This window comes from Bombina bombina, chromosome 8 (assembly GCF_027579735.1).
Source record: "Bombina bombina isolate aBomBom1 chromosome 8, aBomBom1.pri, whole genome shotgun sequence".
In the NCBI taxonomy this organism is placed as follows: Eukaryota; Metazoa; Chordata; class Amphibia; order Anura; family Bombinatoridae; genus Bombina; species Bombina bombina.
Genome location: NC_069506.1, coordinates 338075951 through 338085981, shown reverse-complemented (window position 1 = coordinate 338085981; position 10031 = coordinate 338075951).

Sequence of the window (10031 nt, the reverse complement as noted above, 5' to 3'; positions counted from 1 at the left end):
CAGATCAGGTGAACAAGGAGGCCATGTCATTAGATTTTCTTCTTTTATACCCTTTCTTGCCAGCCACGCTGTGGAGTACTTGGACGCGTGTGATGGAGCATTGTCCTGCATGAAAATCATGTTTTTCTTGAAGGATGCAGACTTCTTCCTGTACCACTGCTTGAAGAAGGTGTCTTGCAGAAACTGGCAGTAGGACTGGGAGTTGAGCTTGACTCCATCCTCAACCCGAAAAGGCCCCACAAGCTCATCTTTGATGATACCAGCCCAAACCAGTACTCCACCTCCACCTTGCTGGCGTCTGAGTCGGACTGGAGCTCTCTGCCCTTTACAAATCCAGCCACGGGCCCATCCATCTGGCCCATCAAGACTCACTCTCATTTCATCAGTCCATAAAACCTTAGAAAAATCAGTCTTGAGATATTTCTTGGCCCAGTCTTGACGTTTCAGCTTGTGTGACTTGTTCAGTGGTGGTCGTCTTTCAGCCTTTCTTACCTTGGCCATGTCTCTGAGTATTGCACACCTTGTGCTTTTGGGCACTCCAGTGATGTTGCAGCTCTGAAATATGGCCAAACTGGTGGCAAGTGGCATCTTGGCAGCTGCACGCTTGACTTTTCTCAGTTCATGGGCAGTTATTTTGCGCCTTGGTTTTTCCACACGCTTCTTGCGACCCTGTTGACTATTTTGAATGAAACGCTTGATTGTTCGATGATCACGCTTCAGAAGCTTTGCAATTTTAAGAGTGCTGCATCCCTCTGCAAGATATCTCACTATTTTTGACTTTTCTGAGCCTGTCAAGTCCTTCTTTTGACCCATTTTGCCAAAGGAAAGGAAGTTGCCTAATAATTATGCACACCTGATATAGGGTGTTGATGTCATTAGACCACACCCATTCTCATTAAAGAGATGCACATCACCTAATATGCTTAATTGGTAGTAGGCTTTCGAGCCTATACAGCTTGGAGTAAGACAACATGCATAAAGAGGATGATGTGGTCAAACTACTCATTTGCCTAATAATTCTGCACTCCCTGTATGTACACACATATAAATATATATATATATATATATATATATATATATATATATATATATATATACACACACACACACAGAGAAGCACACTCACAGGAAAGAACAACTGGCTCAATACCATTGTTAGCCTGTTCTATGGAGATTTACCACCTGGGTGCAGCTTCTTTTAGCCCAGTAATGCCTTTCACAGAGTAGAACTTTCCTGTAGTATATAAGTCTGATCCCGCCTATTACAGTCAGTCCAGTGCCGAAATACCAGGCAATTCCTCTCTGAACAAGGAACATAGCAACCCCAGACAATCGTTTTGGCCTTCATTGGGCCTCGTCAGTGAGGTGTAGCCATATTCCTCTAAGCACACTGAGCAAGGAGTCCACGTCTGGTTGCCCCTTTTTTCCCATAGGGAGACTAAATACACACAGAGAGAAGCACACTCACAGGAACAAACAACCGGCTCAATACCATTGTTAGCCTGTTCTATGGCGATTTAACACCTGGGTGCAGCTTCTTTTAGCCCAGAAATGCTTTTCACAAAGTACAACTTTCCTGTAGTATATCAGTCTGATCCCGCCTATTACAGTCAGTCCAGCACCGAAATACCAGGCAATTCCTCTCTGAAGAAGGAACAAAGCAACCCCAGACAATCATTTCGGCCTTCATTGGGCCTCGTTAGTGAGATGTAGCCATATTCCTCTAAGCACATTGAGCAAGGAGTCCACGTCTGGTTGCCCCTTTTTTCCCATAGGGAGACTAAATACACACAGGGAGAAGCGCACTCACAGGAACAAACAACCGGCTCAATACCATTGTTAGTCTGTTCTATGGCGATTTACCACCTGGGTACAGCATCTTTTAGCCCATAAATGCTTTTCACAGAGTAGAACTTTCCTGTAGTATATCAGTCTCCTCTGTGAAAAGCATTACTTGGCTAAAAAGCTTCACCCAGGTGGTAAATCGCCATAGAACAGGCTAGCAGTGGTGTTGAGCCAGTTGTTCGTTCCTGTGAGTGCACTTCTCTCTCTATGTATTTAGTCTCCCTATGGGAAAAAGGGGCAACCAGATGTGGAATCCTTGCTCAGTGTGCTTAGAGGAATATGGCTACACCTCTGTCATACTCTGTAAGGGAGCAGGTTCAGGAGTTGGGAGCTGTTGTGTAGAGGTGTCAGCTTCTGGGGTAAAAGTTGTGTTTTGTCTGCGTGAGTCTTTCCTTTTTGGCATAATTAAACAGGTACAAGGCTTTAGGAAATAAAGGTGATGGTTTTATTGATAGAATAATTAGAAATGTAGAGATATGCAAATTAGATAAGGCAAAGTCTATAGGCTGTAGATTGGAACTCTGTAGTATCAGGCAGGAATGCAGATCTTTGTAATAACAGGCAGGATACTTGCATATGCTGTAGACTGGAACTCTGAAATAACAGGCAGGAATGCAGATCTTTGTAATAACAGGCAGGATACCTGCATATGCTGTAGACTGGAACTCTGTAATAACAGGCAGGAATGTATATCCTTGTAATAACAGACAGGATACTTGCATATGCTGTAGACTGGAACTCTGTAGTAACAGGCAGGAATGCAGTTCCTTGTAATAACAAACAGGATACTTGCATAGGCTGTAGACTGGTAGCTCTGTAGTAACAGGCAGGAATGCAGTTCCTTGTAATAACAGGAAAGATACTTGCATAGGCTGTAAACTGGTAACTATCGGCTGTAGACTGGTAACTCTGTAGTAACAGACAGGAATGCAGATCCTTGTAATAACAGGCAGGATACTTGCATAGGCGGTAGACTGGTAACTATAGGCTGTAGACTGGTAACTCTGTAGTAACAGACAGGGATTAAGATCCTTGTAGTAACAGGCAAGATACTTGCATAGGCTGTAGACTGGTAACTATAGGCTGTAGACTGGTAACTCTGTAGTAACAGATAGGAATGCAGATCCTTGTAATAACAGGCAGGATACTTGCATAGGCTCTAGACTGGTAACTATAGGCTGTAGACTGGAACTCTGTAGTAACAGGCAGGAATACAGATATGCTATGAAGCAGTCCTTAGAAGATAACAGAGACCTAGCCAAGATCAATTGCCCAGAAATCAGTCCAGAAACAAACACAGTGTCAATGGAATATCCAGATGAGTAGTCACAAAATGAAACAGAAATCAGGCACCAGGAAATCCAACAAATCTGTATTTCACTCAGGAAACAGGATCAGAAGGTCTTTCAGAGTATAACACACACTGTCAAGGCCCAGAACTGCAAGCAAGCCTCCCAAATATAGCAGGCTGCTGATTATATGATTTTTTTCAGCTGGTAAGCAGGTGGAGCCAGATAGCCAAAGTTGCATCTAACAGAAAAACCCAATATTCTTAGCCTGTGATAAAGCCAACTGGTGGCAAAGAGGTAAGACCACAGGCTGGGAAAGAACAGCAGCAGAAATCGAAACAGGTCGCAGGTTCAATTCTAGGCTGGATCTTGACAATCTCACTGACGAGGCCCAATGAAGGCTGAAACGATCATCTGGGGTTGCTGTGTTCCTTGTTCATAGAGGTATTTTGGTGCTGGACTGACCGTAATAGGCGGGATCAGACTGATATACTACAGGAAACTTTTCCTCTGCGAAAAGCATTACTGGACTAAAAAGCTGCACCCAGGTGGTAAATCACCATAGTTTGAATAAAGGTGGTGTATATCCTGCGCAAAGAACAGATGGGGAAGGGGGGTGGGGGATGCCTCTAGCTCTCCTCGATGGGTACCCTAGCGTGCCCAATGTGTAAAAGATATATACAAGGTAGAGGTGAGCGCCAAAAAGAAGGCTGAGGGTAGGGTGGGGAACGCTAAAATATGCTAAAATTAGCTGATAAAATGTAGAGTTAAAATGTAGAGTTAAAAATTACAAATTTATTTATTCCATACAGTAATTATAATAATAAAAAAACAAATAAAAAAAAAAAAACAATGTACACTGATAGTTGTTCATGGATCCATGTTACAAATGGTAGCAAATTACAGTGTTGGGAAAAAATGCAATACAATACAATAATAAAAACAATTGTAGATACTGATAAATTCAGTGGCTGATGATATAGCCTTTTATGCTGAGTATCTATTTAATGATTAACACCTTGGTTGAGTCCGGTAAGTGTAAGATGCTCCTGGTAGATGGTGTAGGGTTAATTGTAATCCAATAAGTGGCAAGATTTGGGTGTGATCAGTGTCCAATACAACAATTTGGAAAAAAAGTGGTAGAAAAAATGTGTGTTCACTCTATGTGATGAAAAAATGATGATAAAAAGATGAAAAAATCCCTCCAAAAAATGTTATAAAAAATGAAAAAAAGTGAAAAAGGATAAAATAGGATAAAAAAAATAGTGTCAGTTTTGAAATCCAAAGTGATGTTGGTGATGTCAGTGCAAATCAATCAATCGGTGGTTCAGTGTTGATGCAATGTTTAGAAAAAATAAGAATATGCAAAAAGAAAAAAATCCTGAAAAAAAGAAAACAAACAATACTCTAATATATGCAATCTGTACAATAGATATATCAGTATTATGCTTACTCAGATCTGTCGACGCGTTTCGGCCATATACCTCTGGCCTTTATCAAGACTGATAAACTGAGTAAGCTCACAGTATTTATAAGAGTTATGGCTGATGTTTTGGCGCCAAACACTAATAGGCCACGCCCCCTTCCTGTTTGGTAGCATTATGGGTATGGGCGAAAGCATTGTGGGTATGGGCGAAGGCATTTACTTTGCTTGTATTATTGAGGTCATTACTAAGTTTTTTAAAGACATGTGTAGTTATAAATTGTCTTTCCATTGTATATGGCTAGTTTGTGTGTGTCCTAATATGGATTTGTTGTTCATACATATACTTCCGGTTTCGCTAGTGGATCTAGCCCTTTCTTCCGGTTTAGCCCTTACTTCCGGTTCAGCTACCCTATGGGACGATTTAGTCCTGGTTGTTCATATCAATTCTTATGCTAATGTGTGTGAATAATTTTATTGCAACTTATCTTAGCAATCTGTTTATATGGGCTCTATTCTTTCTCTCTAATTTCTAAATCATGCATGTGTTGCTTTTGTTTACCATTTATTGTTTCCGGTTACCATTTCCGGTTCCGGTTTGTATCTATGCATGTGTTGTTTTTGTTTACCATTATCTTGCTTCCGGTTACCATTTCCGGTTCCGGCTTTTATCGCTCCTAAGTACTTAACATTTCTGACAGTAAAAGCCAACATTATATGATGACCATGCAAATGAGATTATTTCAAACTTGTGTGTTGAATCGAATGTGCGACTATGCTATATAATAAGTCAAATCTGAATTTTAGATTGAATCTTCAAACAAAAAGATGAATTTGTGAGCATATGTGATGGTGTACAAACACAATGAAAAGCTATGATCTAAATGCGGTAGACCATATAAAATCCATTTTGAGATATAATATGGAAAATACGTTGATTATACAAGAATGATAAAACTAGTAGATATACACTAGAGGATAAATGCTTATTAATAAAATACTTATTAAAAAAATGCTTATTAATAAAATATACATGTGTAACATCCCATATAAAATGCTAATGCTTATGAAAGGCTAATGCTTTAAAAATGTTAATACAATTTTATAAAAAATATAATTTTATAAAAAATATAAAATATATATAAAAAGTGTATAAAATTTGTATAAGAGGGGGGCAACCCAGAGAGAGTACACTGAAAGTAGGGTGTCTCCTATGGTGAGGAGATGACACAGAGAGAGTACACTAAAAGTAGGGTGTCTCCTATGGTGAGGAGATGACATAAGGAGGGTATAAAAGAGTAAATAAAAACATATATATATAAATATGAAAATACAAATACAAAAATACACGGACCTCCTAAAATTTGGGCACCAGATATTGACATCTGTTAATCGGACCCAGATATTGATAAAATATAAATAAAACCAGACAAAATAAAACAGGAAAATGAGAAACTTGTGGCTGCGATGGCTGATCACTAAAAATGAACTCATGTTTAGTGTCGTATAGTCCTGACTAAGGAACTATATGTTTATATGTGGGACGCTATGATGGATGAAGGATATCTGACTGAAATGAGGGGAGGGTAATGTGATAGATCTTTGTGGCAGGATAGTTGCTTAGAGTGCTATACTGATCAGTGCTTAGCTTTATTTCGTGAAACTGAACAGATGAGATAGGTCCTCCTTATTATTTAGGCCCTTAGGATATAGACAATTTAGGGAAAATATCCATTTGGACTCTTGTAGGAGTAGTTTCTGCTCATGGTTTCCTCCTCTCCAATTTTTTCTCACTATCTCTATTCCACAAAATTTCATTTCCCTAACATTTCCTCCATGTTTAGTTGTGAAATGTTTATATAGGGCTGTATCTGTCCTTTTATTCTCTATACATAGTATATGCTCCCTCATTCTGTCTTTCAGTTTTCGAGAGGTTTGTCCTACATAATGTAATTTGCATGGACATTCAATGAGGTATATGACATTCTGGTCACTGCATCTTATCAGACTGTTAATCATGAATTTTTCTTTAGTATATGTTGATGAAAATGAAGTTGTTTTCCAACCATTTTTACACGCTTTGCAATTCGGGCACGGGTAGAAGCCTTTTATTTTCTTATTACAATGGTCTACCACTGTGCCTATTTTGCCTATTTTTTGTTGTTTAGATACAGTTGGAGCCAATCTGTTCTTTAGGTTGTTCGTCTTCCTATAAATAAATTTCGGATGTGGCGTTAGTAATTCTCCCAGGATGTCATCATCTTTCAAAAGTGACCAGTGCTTCTTATAAATCTTTTCTATAATGTGTTTGTTCTCACAATATTCTGTAATAAAAGGGACATCTATAATGTCTTTCAAAGTCATTCTATCTTCTCTGGTTTTATATTTTAGGAGGGTTTTTCTATCAACAGCTCTTTGATAGAAAGAGCTGTTGATAGAAAAACCCTCCTAAAATATAAAACCAGAGAAGATAGAATGACTTCGAAAGACATTATAGATGTCCCTTTTATTACAGAATATTGTGAGAACAAACACATTATAGAAAAGATTTATAAGAAGCACTGGTCACTTTTGAAAGATGATGACATCCTGGGAGAATTACTAACGCCACATCCGAAATTTATTTATAGGAAGACGAACAACCTAAAGAACAGATTGGCTCCAACTGTATCTAAACAACAAAAAATAGGCAAAATAGGCACAGTGGTAGACCATTGTAATAAGAAAATAAAAGGCTTCTACCCGTGCCCGAATTGCAAAGCGTGTAAAAATGGTTGGAAAACAACTTCATTTTCATCAACATATACTAAAGAAAAATTCATGATTAACAGTCTGATAAGATGCAGTGACCAGAATGTCATATACCTCATTGAATGTCCATGCAAATTACATTATGTAGGACAAACCTCTCGAAAACTGAAAGACAGAATGAGGGAGCATATACTATGTATAGAGAATAAAAGGACAGATACAGCCCTATATAAACATTTCACAACTAAACATGGAGGAAATGTTAGGGAAATGAAATTTTGTGGAATAGAGATAGTGAGAAAAAATTGGAGAGGAGGAAACCATGAGCAGAAACTACTCCTACAAGAGTCCAAATGGATATTTTCCCTAAATTGTCTATATCCTAAGGGCCTAAATAATAAGGAGGACCTATCTCATCTGTTCAGTTTCACGAAATAAAGCTAAGCACTGATCAGTATAGCACTCTAAGCAACTATCCTGCCACAAAGATCTATCACATTACCCTCCCCTCATTTCAGTCAGATATCCTTCATCCATCATAGCGTCCCACATATAAACATATAGTTCCTTAGTCAGGACTATACGACACTAAACATGAGTTCATTTTTAGAGATCAGCCATCGCAGCCACAAGTTTCTCATTTTCCTGTTTTATTTTGTCTGGTTTTATTTATATTTTATCAATATCTGGGTCCGATTAACAGATGTCAATATCTGGTGCCCAAATTTTAGGAGGTCCGTGTATTTTTGTATTTGTATTTTCATATTTATATATATATGTTTTTATTTACTCTTTTATACCCTCCTTATGTCATCTCCTCACCATAGGAGACACCCTACTTTTAGTGTACTCTCTCTGTGTCATCTCCTCACCATAGGAGACACCCTACTTTTAGTGTACTCTCTCTGGGTTGCCCCCCTCTTATACAAATTTTATACACTTTTTATATATATTTTATATTTTTTATAAAATTATATTTTTTATAAAATTGTATTAACATTTTTAAAGCATTAGCCTTTCATAAGCATTAGCATTTTATATGGGATGTTACACATGTATATTTTATTAATAAGCATTTTTTTAATAAGTATTTTATTAATAAGCATTTATCCTCTAGTGTATATCTACTAGTTTTATCATTCTTGTATAATCAACGTATTTTCCATATTATATCTCAAAATGGATTTTATATGGTCTACCGCATTTAGATCATAGCTTTTCATTGTGTTTGTACACCATCACATATGCTCACAAATTCATCTTTTTGTTTGAAGATTCAATCTAAAATTCAGATTTGACTTATTATATAGCATAGTCGCACATTCGATTCAACACACAAGTTTGAAATAATCTCATTTGCATGGTCATCATATAATGTTGGCTTTTACTGTCAGAAATGTTAAGTACTTAGGAGCGATAAAAGCCGGAACCGGAAATGGTAACCGGAAGCAAGATAATGGTAAACAAAAACAACACATGCATAGATACAAACCGGAACCGGAAATGGTAACCGGAAACAATAAATGGTAAACAAAAGCAACACATGCATGATTTAGAAATTAGAGAGAAAGAATAGAGCCCATATAAACAGATTGCTAAGATAAGTTGCAATAAAATTATTCACACACATTAGCATAAGAATTGATATGAACAACCAGGACTAAATCGTCCCATAGGGTAGCTGAACCGGAAGTAAGGGCTAAACCGGAAGAAAGGGCTAGATCCACTAGCGAAACCGGAAGTATATGTATGAACAACAAATCCATATTAGGACACACACAAACTAGCCATATACAATGGAAAGACAATTTATAACTACACATGTCTTTAAAAAACTTAGTAATGACCTCAATAATACAAGCAAAGTAAATGCCTTCGCCCATACCCACAATGCTTTCGCCCATACCCATAATGCTACCAAACAGGAAGGGGGCGTGGCCTATTAGTGTTTGGCGCCAAAACATCAGCCATAACTCTTATAAATACTGTGAGCTTACTCAGTTTATCAGTCTTGATAAAGGCCAGAGGTATATGGCCGAAACGCGTCGACAGATCTGAGTAAGCATAATACTGATATATCTATTGTACAGATTGCATATATTAGAGTATTGTTTGTTTTCTTTTTTTCAGGATTTTTTTCTTTTTGCATATTCTTATTTTTTCTAAACATTGCATCAACACTGAACCACCGATTGATTGATTTGCACTGACATCACCAACATCACTTTGGATTTCAAAACTGACACTATTTTTTTATCCTATTTTATCCTTTTTCACTTTTTTTCATTTTTTATAACATTTTTTGGAGGGATTTTTTCATCTTTTTATCATCATTTTTTCATCACATAGAGTGAACACACATTTTTTCTACCACTTTTTTTCCAAATTGTTGTATTGGACACTGATCACACCCAAATCTTGCCACTTATTGGATTACAATTAACCCTACACCATCTACCAGGAGCATCTTACACTTACCGGACTCAACCAAGGTGTTAATCATTAAATAGATACTCAGCATAAAAGGCTATATCATCAGCCACTGAATTTATCAGTATCTACAATTGTTTTTATTATTGTATTGTATTGCATTTTTTCCCAACACTGTAATTTGCTACCATTTGTAACATGGATCCATGAACAACTATCAGTGTACATTGTTTTTTTTTTTTTATTATTATAATTACTGTATGGATTAAATAAATTTGTAATTTTTAACTCTA